This window comes from Melanotaenia boesemani, chromosome 5 (assembly GCF_017639745.1).
Source record: "Melanotaenia boesemani isolate fMelBoe1 chromosome 5, fMelBoe1.pri, whole genome shotgun sequence".
In the NCBI taxonomy this organism is placed as follows: domain Eukaryota; kingdom Metazoa; phylum Chordata; class Actinopteri; order Atheriniformes; family Melanotaeniidae; genus Melanotaenia; species Melanotaenia boesemani.
Window position 1 is genome coordinate 22,221,355 of NC_055686.1, and position 9,126 is coordinate 22,230,480.

Here is a 9,126-nt window from a genome sequence, read left to right on the forward strand (position 1 = left end):
ATTTTAATTTAATAGTGCTCTAAATCATTCATCTGAATGCCTCTCCACTTACATGCTGACTGACAGTCAAGTGTAAGAGGCAGAGAGGTGGATAGAGCAGACATCTGCATCGTGTACTGTGTGTCCCATAAATCTCTAACTTCCTTGAGCCTTTCTCCCTCTGCGTTTGTCCCCTCAACCCTCCAGCTAAACACACTATTGTATTCCTCATGTTGACTCCCTAGAAAAACTGTCAGCAGTGCTCTAGTCCTGTGCCATCATCTGGCTCTCTTTGTAGAGGAGCAGTGGTGGCTCTGTGTGTTGCTGTGTGGTGTTTGCATCTGTGTCTGTGGGTGGGCTGCCATCCCTCTGTCGCTGTTGAACTGACTGGCATGGCAGCAGAGAGAGCAGACACTAATCTCATGTGCCAGGTTGGAAGCATTGCCGGGGTTGCTATCACTTCCAAAGATAAACAAGTTACTCTTACAGAGGTAATGCTGCCACATTAAGTCAGCAGGCTCAATAAATGACAAAGCAACGTGGGGGCTGGGAGTTTATGTACTTCCGATACACAGAGGAGGCAGCGTTCTATCGGTGAGGGTCACAAGTTCAACATAGAGAAATATATATATGTTCAATAGAAAGTGAAGGGGACATTTCTCTTTTTTCCCATTAGAAAATTAGAACACAAATGACCAAACAGTTAGCAATCACTTAATGAGGGTGTAACTACTGAAAAGGTGATCAAATCCACTTCATAAACCCCTACTCTCTTGTGAAGCCCCATATGTCCTTCGGGAAACCCGTGCCACATGCTGCCACTATCAAAAACACTTGTCACCAATCTGTTATGGCATGAACAGAGAAGCCAAAAGGATGTTTCAGACAGGAAAGGTTGAAGCGCGACATGTATTCAATGTATAAACTTATACACAGTAAAGGAGGAGGATTATGTGATGCCAAGACGGAGGAATGGAGGGATAATGGAGGGATTGCTTCATCACTGTAGCTAATTGCAAGGACCCTAAAGGTATGTAATGTAAGCCATGCTTTGTGATCTAATTAGGTTTAAGCAATTATCTATGTAGCCGGTTTTGCATTAAGAGCACTTTGTGTTGGTGTAAACAGCATGTATGAGAATATAGATAGAGAAATGGCTTTGAAAGGTGCAGTTGGAACCATTTGTTAATTAGCCGCGTTGAGCTCAAAGCATGCAAACATGTGAGGAGCTGTAAGGTTTAAAGATTATTCAGTCAAAAAGTAAAATAGAAATATGTTGCAAGTTCTTTTTTATGATTAGGTACATGTCAAACTTTGCTTAAAGATTGAAAAAAAAAATACAACTCTAAAATGTCATATATATACATTATCTGATTTTTGTTTAATATAAATAATTATCGGCTTTAAGTTGAGCTAGAGTGAATAGTAGACACAACTCCACTTGCATAGCTATTTTGCTCTTTAACTGCAATTATGAGACAGATTTGCAATACAAATAACAAACAAACAAAACAAAGCCAAAGATCATTAACAATCATAGACTTAATTAGTGACTGAAAGTTGTTGGGGAAACAAAACAGCCTAAATGTTTCTGTGGACACTCACAGTGTTGACATTTTCCCAAAATATAATTAAAAAATTTCAGCATTGTGGAAATATAACCATGGTCCTGGATGCTTTTCTGTACTGAAGGTTTGTTTATCATTGCACGAAAGGAGTAAATACAACTCATGATTGGCATGGCCATTTCTCTCTGCCTGAGCCACCATACTCAGAGTGCAAATTAATGGCACAAAGGTCAAATGCATTAGTATGCCTTCTTGGTCTTGAAGCAACTTTTGATTATGCAGAGAATTGTTTTTGGATCCTCTGCTTGTTTGTGCTTTAAAAAATCTGACTGGGGACACAAGAGGAAACATTCTGCCCAAATCAGAAATGTTCATATTAAAATACAGCTGCACTTCTACCTTCCATCACAGACTGATAATTAATCTTAAACTTTGATGCTCTGCACTAGGGAAACACATTGTGAACTTGTGTTGTCTCGTCATGTAGCTACTAATTTTCTGCTTTTTAAAACTGACACATGAATTCTTTTTCCTTAAAAAATTCACTGTTATGACAGCACTTTGATATTAACAGTCATAGTTTTATTATTCAGTGCACTCTCACTTACCCCAGTCATGCATGTCACCCTCACGCCATCCCGAATCATATAGAAAGCACTATAATATGCCAGTTATTCATACTGTGCAGGAAAGCATATACTGTTATAAACTCCTTTTTTGGTACAGCTGTTGAATTATTGGTATGCTCTCACTAAATTCAGTCTTTTATTTTAGCAGAAATCATGCAACAAAGGAGGTTAAAGGTCTCGCTCAAGGGCACACTGCTGGCATATGTCAATAGAGTGGTGGGTCCCCTTTCATATGAACATGCGTTTCAAATAGATGATAAAACCTGACAGCATAAATCCTGAACAACCCTTCACTTACACAGGTGGTTTTATAATTTTTTTTAATCACATATGACCCAAGAGCACAGAGATGAGGCATTAAATCAAAACAGAAATTGAAGCCAATACTGTCGAACTATACGATTAATAAGGAAGATGAGACAGTGGCTGCTGATATTAGGGTGACACGGTGCACATTAACATCTGTTTTGTTTTGTCAAGACAGCTTGCTCCCTGGGGTTTCAGCTGCTTAGCGTCACCAAATCCATGTGGATTTGTAGCGTGAGTATATGTGTGTGTTTCAGCAAATGTGTGCTGTTGTGTTGGAGGTGTGCTGATGTGAAATGGGCTGTTAAGTTTAGCTCTTGCACATAATACATACACAGATTTTTCAGCTTTTTTGTTGGGGAGGAGGGGGGGGCAGACTAGGCTGTAGTTTCCGCAAAAGGTCCAGACATACATCCCCTTGTGGAATAGACAGTCGTTCCCAACCCCCACTGCTCTTTTCATCCCATTGGGTTCATCAAGACAGAACAGCAGGAAGTAAACAAGATGGCCTAAGGAACTGTGCAGTACATATGTTGTCTGTATGTGTATTTGAACAGCCCAATTTAATATTAATATGATTATTTTATAGCTGTATAACTGCAAAATGTGGGTGATGCAATTCTTTGGGTGGAATTCATGATCTTAGCAGTATCAAATGTGGTAAAGGAAACACGAGTCCATGTTCTAATTTAACACTCAGACTTAATTTAAATTTACTACCCTCTTAAGACATTAAGAACAAAATGTCCACTAATAATGCATTAAGGTGAATATTTTGGCTAATGCTTAATAAGGGGAGGACATGTATACAGTTATTCTGCAGAATAATAGAGACTTTTCAGAAGCTTTAAAACCATTATTTTGTGAATTGATCTCCACTCTGAATTAACTGGCTGATCAATCAATTCAAATGCACAGTGTGAGCTATAAGACACTGCTATGCTGCGCGGTGATCAGGTGTCACCACGCTCCTGGTTCGAGTGACGTGTGGATGAAGTTGCAGCTATTTCATCAGCTGATCTTGATGTCTTCACTTACAAAAGAACATTATTGTCATCTTCTCTGGGAACATTTAAGACATGTTTCTTTCAGCATTTTGTCTTTAAAAGTTCCCCAAAATGCCAAACAGTAATCCGCTGGAGCTTGTCAGTTGACCAATATAAACCACTGACATTGTTCAACACTAAGATTAGCCAGCGAGCGTCTGCGCTTATTGTAAAACCCTCCCTTTTAGCCTGTAGCAAAGGCTGCTGGGGATGTATCCTTCGCAACCTCTTTTCTCCCAGAATTCATTTTGCACAAGATGACGGTGAGTAGTTGAAGCATGACAAAACCAAGTACATTAAAAACATGTTTGTTAATCGGTGTTATTAAAATTCTGTGATATTTAATATTCTTGGATTTTTAAGGGGTTAATGAAGAGTGTACCTGCTGGAAAAAATCAGATATTTATTATTATTATTATTTTATTTTTTTTTTATTATTATTATTATTACTACTACTTGGTTGGTGTTAACATTCACAACAGTGTCCTACGATATGCAAACCTAAATTCAGAGGTTTAAGTGATTCAACTTGCTAAGTTCCTGCTATGGGAAATACTCATTTGCTAGGTAGCTTGTCCCATTTCACAAACGGTATGTGGACTTCCAAGTGTGCAGACTATGTAGGACACTCCGTTGCCCATGTAGTGTGCAGACTTGTGTGTAGACCCTAAAAATGGGACGTATGGAGTTTTCAAATGATACCAAACATGACGATGTACAGACAGCTACCACGTTACTACGCTCTGTGTACAAAGGAAAATGTCTGGTGAATTTTGAAGACATTTAGTGTACATGCAGACAAAGTATCAATAAACACCAAAAATATAAAACATTTTCTTTCCAGCAGTCTGAAAGAAGATATGTTAGGGGGAAAAAAAAAATCTCAAAATTGACTAGGTGATTAAAAAAATATGTTTTTTGCCTGCAGTGTCTTGCTGTAAATAAATAGAAAGCAAACCGCAGTCCATGTGTGGCATTACATTTATTACTATTTACAATGCCTAGAAGTGAATTCCAAAAGTTATCGAGTAAAGTTATCTTCCCAGACAGAATTGGGGTCTGGTTCTTTCCTTTGTAATGAAATAAAGGACCTCTCTGATCCAGAAAGTGTAACATGAAAGCAGTTTGGATTTCCACCTTAACAGTAATCAACTGGCAAACAGGTCCGGTTACCTGCTGTTTACCGGATGCACCTTTGTCTCCACTCGGACATCCTTCAGGGACAGCATGGCCACCTCCAAAAAGTCCACCTCCCTGCACAGTAATCCAAATGTGTGAACATGCATGGTTTGCCACGCATTACATGTGGTCAGCCTTCTGACAACAGATGGACTCCACTATCGTGGGCATCGCTGAACAGCAGCCACACCTACACCAGGTAGTGCTGTTAACCCACTCCGTCCCCAAGACAAGCACTGGCAACACATGCAAAATCACACATTACATATCCCTATCTACCATGGAACATAAAAGACACATTTAAGTCTTTGATTAACACATGCATAATTAGTTATTTTATGTTCATTACTGTTTTTTTGATTGTGTAGACTGTATAGCAGAGATGCATACATAAATAAGTCAATAAAATACCCCGAAGCAAGAAGCCATTCTCCCAAGAGAACTGGTCTCCAGATCTCAATTTCTTCATTGTATAAATTGTATTGGATAGCTTGGATAGCCAAATCTATTGATCTTAGCAGAAGCAGAAATGAGCTAATTAATTAGTGTGGAAGGAGTTGGGGGTGGGGATTTGGGAGAAGAGACAAAACAAAGCTTTATCCGTAAGTCACTTGCATGCATTTGGAGACTTTAAGTTGAGGCCTGCCTATGGAAGTTATGTAAATTAACTTATAGTGAATTATTCATGAGAAAGTGTGCAGCAAGCTTCACTTTGGAATGTAAAAGAGATATGTACATAAACAGCAGCAAGTTAGTAGGCTAAAAAGATAAATATGGGATCTATTGTTGCTAATGTTACTAAATGTAAACATGTCTTTGTCAAGTTTGAGCATGAATTTAGCTGAGAGGACTGCAGTGATGCAAAGACAACCACGACTTCAGCTATTCATACTTGTTACAAAATTATTTAACAGAATAAGAAAAAAAAAATGTACTGATATTACATTACTTATATTTTTCCCAGATAAGAGAAATATATATATATATATATATATATATATATATATATATATATATATATATATATATATATAAAAACAGAAAGTGTCAATAATTACAAAAAATTCTTTAAATTTTCATCATAATTTATCATATATTTAGATGATTGAAGTAGTGTCAGAGGCATGTTTCATGAATGTTTGTGTTAGGGTTTGTGGGAAGACAGGCAGGAACCAGGATGGAGCAGATGGGGGATTTAGTTAGGCAGTAACAAGTTTATTTTGAGTAGTCACAGAGTCCTTGAAAGTCACTGAGGCAGAGGGTGGTGGCAGGACAGCAGGCCAGAATGAAGAGCTTGTGGTAGGTCCTTCCAACTGGAAAAAACAGCATTCCACTGTAGGGCAGGGAAACAAGGCAAAAACACTGTTATGAACGAAACTGCATACAACAGTCAATAAATCACTTAATGGCCGGTGTTGTACCACTAGGGTAAGGCAACGATCTGGCGACGAGTAGACTGCAAACTGGCTCTTAAGTAGGCTGGTAAGGCCAGACAGCAGCAGGTGCGTGGCATCTCCCATTACTGCCAGGTGAGGAGAATCTCCAATTAACACCACCATGCCCAGTGGGATCTCTGACTTACAAGGTACACAAAGAACATATGACAACATAATAGTAAAACACAATCCTGACAGTTTGTGTAATAAATTTGTATTTGCAGATGGAGGGAAAAGGACGTCTGAGGAATGTGTTAGTTCATGAGATTGTTTGCAATAGCGTAGTCAATGTTAAAGCAAGACACAGTGTTTTCCAAACACTGTTAAGTAGTTTTTAAAATCTAAACCAAATTGGGGAACTTTGAGAACATATTGCGTTTAGCAGATTTGGCTTTTGCAGAGCTATTGTTCATGTTTTACAATTATTTGATAGAGATGAATATGTATATTCCAAAACAAAAATTGGCAACACTGCACACAATGCATAAACTTTTTAAATAAAAGTTCTGAAATATATGTTAAAAGACCACTAACTGTTGCTTTCCAATGACAAAAATACTGGACTGACACACTGATAACAAAATTACGTGTTTCACTAGCTAGATCAACATAGCATATTGGCACACAGCTTTGTATTGAACATGTCACCAGCTTCTTCCATTAGCTCCTAAAATGCACCTCAATGGAGGTCTGAAAGTGCCTAAATAAAAATTAAAACAGACATATAAAATGAGTTATTATGAAAACAAATATACCAATAAATTATGAAAAAAATATATTTTAAAAAATATTTTCATTATGAAACCTTTCCATTAATGTGTAACTACACACCCTACATTTTGCACAACTCCACCCACTGCACATAATTTGAAAATACCTGAAAATGCAAAGGTTGGAGTGCAAGGTCTGGGGGTGGGGTCAAGGTGGCGGAGAGTGGGCGGGTCGGGATACACAGGCAGAGATGATTGACAGACAGGAGCTCAGCTTACTAGAAAGACGCAAAGCGAGATTCACAAAGCACCTACGCCACAGAGCGGTCTTTGAGGTGAAAGACTTTTCTCTTCCTGAATCTCGTCAGCTACACAAGAACAAGGTGGTCCTGAACCGTATCAGTCTGAGCTGTTAGCGCTGTTGTGCTGGCCTGTCAGCAGCTCTGGAAAGCTGTGGAGACTCGCAGCAGGTTGTGGCAACCGCAGGAAGTGCTGCTGTAAGTTGCTGCTGCTATGATTTGAGCTGCTGTTAAATGAGCATCAACAGGTAAAGAATAAAGTCCGGTGTTACTTTTACACCCCTCAAAAGCAGAAATCTGTCCCATTGTGGGAATATTTAATCAGAAACTCTGTAAAAGAATAGAAGTCTGAAACTAGCAAATCTACACCATATAAGTTAACATCTATTGATATGTGTTGGTGGGTGTGGTTTCTATGTCTGCTAGGCTAGGACCCATCTGTTTGCATCTGGAGGGAGGGGCTGTTTTTATCATGACGTAGATAACCTCTCTATGTCTATTTTTACCCACAAAATCCCTTTTTTAAATACACTAAAAATAATACAAATTATATTAACCGTATGTGATTTTTGTCACAATTAGGTAATTATATGTTTTTACAGTTAAAAAAGCTCATTTTTGGGTGCACTTTTCAGTCCTCCACACACATGCTCCTCTTCTACTTCTTGCTAGTTCAGTATTTATTCTTCTTCTTCTTCTTCTTTTCCCTTCATTTTCTTCTTCTATGTTTTATGAAGCATTGCAGGCAATGTTTAGGTGGCACCTACTGTCGGCCAAGTAGTTGCGCTTCCATCATATTCAGTTTTCCAAGTCAGACATTTTCACTCAGCACAATATGACTAGCACATTCCTCATTCTCTTTAAACATGTTAAATCAACTTGATTAATTCATGATCACAGAAGGAACATAAATTACTTGGGTAGTATAGACTAAATTTATAATAGTATCAGCTATTTCCATTTTTTTCCAGTGTAGAAAATTTCATGAAATGACTGTGGGTGAGATGGTTTTCAACATTCTCTTGTCCAAGTGATTTTTTTTTTATTATTATTATTGTCTAAATTCACAGAAATATCCACACATACACACTGACATAGAAGGGAATATCTTCAGGAGTTTTTTCATAAACAGACTAACCTCACTTCACATACACACACATATGCTGCATTGATGAAAGCATTGCTAATTGAGGTATGTATTGGAAATCTATGCATGGTTACTGTATGATAAGTGGACTAACCTTAATACATTAACATTAAGGTAAGGGTGAATAAGATGTGATCAAATTAATGTTCATCAAGAGCAGGAATGTTGATTCTAACAATGTCTAATAATGACCTTGTGTCTCAGGAGATGAGCTCTGCTTGAACGCACAAAGACCAAAACAAGATCTATGGAAGACCAAAACTGAGTCTTGATCCCGTTGAAAGTGGTGCCAGATGGTCACAATGTTTATTCTAGATCCGGCCCAAAAGCGGAGACAGCTGCTCGTTGTTTCGTCTTGGCTCGGGACACTACCCGTGTGACCATGGCCAACACATAGATAGTGCACAGTTGAGATGTGAGAACGTCTGTTGTCTAGGCAACAGCCAAGAGTGAGGAGTGCGCATGTCGGTAACCCTAGCAATGGCACAGGAAGTGAGGTCAACAGCAAAGAAGTGAGGTCAGAGATAAGCCAGGTTATGAAAGTGTTTGATTTGGCTAAAACAGTGTCTTTTCCCCTGAGCTCTGGAAGAGTAAGCGGACTCCATTGCTAGTTAAAGTTGGACTTTAAAAATCTAGATCTCTCCAAGGGATTGTTTCACCCCACAACTAGCCTTGACAAAAATCAGACTTTTAAGTGTTTGTTCTTAGTTGTGTTGATGGAAAATCCTGCCTTATGTGAAATTGTAATCGGTGGTGACAAGCACTCTGAATAACTATCTCTTGTGGATTTAGAGAACTCTTGAGTTATTTTACCACCATTCCAACAG